The sequence below is a fragment of the Stigmatopora argus genome, unplaced genomic scaffold, assembly GCF_051989625.1.
Source record: "Stigmatopora argus isolate UIUO_Sarg unplaced genomic scaffold, RoL_Sarg_1.0 HiC_scaffold_53, whole genome shotgun sequence".
In the NCBI taxonomy this organism is placed as follows: domain Eukaryota; kingdom Metazoa; phylum Chordata; class Actinopteri; order Syngnathiformes; family Syngnathidae; genus Stigmatopora; species Stigmatopora argus.
The window spans coordinates 185,001-187,500 of NW_027520067.1; the positions used below are offsets into that span (position 1 = coordinate 185,001).

General features: G+C 60.8%; 1 non-coding gene across 1 annotated transcript; it reads left to right on the top strand.

Annotated features, from left to right (window-relative positions):
- Positions 1-2,315: 2,315 nt before the first annotated feature.
- On the top strand, positions 2,316-2,469 carry LOC144070384 (5.8S ribosomal RNA). The gene has a single exon (XR_013299248.1). It is a non-coding gene; the product is annotated as a 5.8S ribosomal RNA (ribosomal RNA).
- The last annotated feature ends 31 nt before the right edge of the window (positions 2,470-2,500 follow it).

A 2,500-nucleotide genomic window follows, 5' to 3' on the forward strand; every position in this document is an offset into this window, starting at 1 on the left:
CAAGCCGCGGAGTGTGGAAGGGCGCACGGTTCTTGCGGATGACATGGCCTGTGTGTGGTGCGTGTCCCGCGTCAGCTGTCGTCACCGGAAGCCTCTGCAACGGTGGAAGTTGTCGCGCATCTCGTTGGATGAGTTCCGAGCGGAGTGAACCCGAACCCGCCTGCCTCTTACCCTCGAGCCGGCCAGGAAGCCGCGGAGTGTGGAAGGGCGCACGGTTCGTGCGGATGACATGGCCTTTGTGTGGTGCGTGTCCCGCGTGAGCTGTCGTCACCTGAAGCCTCTGCAACGGTGGAAGTTGTCGCGCATCTCGTTGGGTTTGTTGGCATGGACCATGACCGGCCTGAGCAACCGGAATGGACCAACACCGGCTTGAGCAACCGGCATAAAGGCAACACTCTGAAAGGCGGCGGCGAGCCCATAGCCGATCCGAAAATTGTGTGGCGAAGCAAGTGGAAAATCAGTCTTTGCCGAAAGAAACAATGAAGCCCCGGGAAAACTGGCTCCTTCCCCGAGCCGGCGGCGGAAACCGTGGAGTGTGGAAGGGCGCTGTAAGCGCGGATAACATGTCCTGTCTGTGGGGAGGATCGGTGTGCGCACCGTTGTGAGTCCTGGAGGACGGTAAGCGACGTTACATCGGCGAGTCGTACTTGGGACGGCCCGGTGGCGTTAGCGCTATCCAGGTACACACGCGGCCACAGGCGGTTTCAAGCCCTTTCAGGTCCCGTGCGCGTGGTTGCTCCGGAAGCCTCTGCATATGGTGGAAGTTGTCGCGCATCTCGTGGGTCGTTGCACAGGACTGCTCAGGTCGAGTCCTTGGCGCCCTTGGGAGCCTCGTTCCCCGTCTGCGGCACCTCGGCCCTCCGTCCGCGGTAGGCGTCGGTGGCTGTTGACAGCGGGTGTATCTGGGTCAACTCCCTCGCGGCGGCGAGCCCATAGCCGATCCGAAAATTGTGTGGCGAAGCAAGTGGAAAATCAGTCTTTGCCGAAAGAAACAATGTGAAACAAATCAGCCATGAGCCAAAAAACGAATGAGGGAACAATCAGCCGTAAGCCAAAAGCCAAAAAACGAATGAGGGAACAAGTGAACAAATCAGCCCGTAAGCCAAAAACCGAATGAGGGCAAGTTGCAAATCCTACGCTACCTTCGAATTCCAAGACGCAGGGCCGTACACGGTCGACCCCGACCACGCCGGAACCGAAGCCCCAAAGGCCACGGGTACCCGCTACTCTCGCCTCCGGCGGGGCGGAGGGGGGTTCAATGCCTCCGGTTGGATATGACGGAGCGCCCGTGGTCGCCGGTCCCCCCCCCACTACCCACTCATCCAGCTGAGGGGTTTGACGGTAGCCCACCCGGGGCAAAAGGGGCGGCGGAGACCGGCTGGTTCCGGCGAGATTGCGACGAGCTGGAGCGATGGCAGACACCCTGGCCGGCCCATAAACGCGGGTGATCTACAAGTGACAAGGTACAGGTTGGCACCCGAACCATCGCGGGTGTGCGGACAAGCTGGGTGGTTTTGGCCGGTGCGCGTGAGCGCGTGCTTAACTAGAGGCGGTTCCCCGGCTTACGTGATTCCTTGACGGGTAAGCGTCTGACGGGCCCGTTCCTCGCCGGGGTTTGTGGCGCGCCTGAGTCCGATTAATACATCTTCGATGTTGGCGGCCAGACCCACAAAACTCGTGCCACCGCGCTCGCTGGCCTGGTCTCGTCCTTGTCACGAAATCGTCGCTCCCCGTGACCTGGTTCGGGCCTTGCCGCGGAGCGGTAGGTGCACTGTGCACGCCCACGTGTAACGAAAGGAAGGTAGGAGGGGAAAACACAACCCAGGCCGGTCCTACACGCGGGTGTGTTACGTTACGCCAGGTTCCACATGCCGGCAAGCGCGAGCCTAAGCAGGGAGGAAGAGTTGGCACCACCGGTCTTACGGTCTCGGAAGGATTGTTGCAAGGTTTCATGTTCATTGGGAAGAGCATTAGAGCCCGGTCCGAAATAGATTGGACGTCTGCGCGTGTGACCCTCTGTTACTGATTATCCGGGTTCTTTCCGTCGCCGAGCGCGGAGTTTGACCGACGCCAATTCCCCTCTAGGTTGTTGTGTTCTAGGCCGGAACACGACGGCCCGCGCCACCGTGCCCCGCGACTCCGGCCATCGGCCTTGTCCCGGAGCGGTAGGTGCACTGTGCCCGCTTGCCCGCAATACCTTCCCTGCATTTCCACCTCCAGGAACTAGCCTCTGACTTCCAACCCATAGGAGGCCCGCAGGAAGCCCACCCACCCAACCGATGGGCCGACTGTGGCCGCCTTTGGGGCTCACTGACAACTCTTAGCGGTGGATCACTCGGCTCGTGCGTCGATGAAGAACGCAGCTAGCTGCGAGAACTAATGTGAATTGCAGGACACATTGATCATCGACACTTCGAACGCACCTTGCGGCCCCGGGTCCCTCCCGGGGCCACGCCTGTCTGAGCGTCGTCTGAGATTCAATCGGGACGTCCGTGGAGCG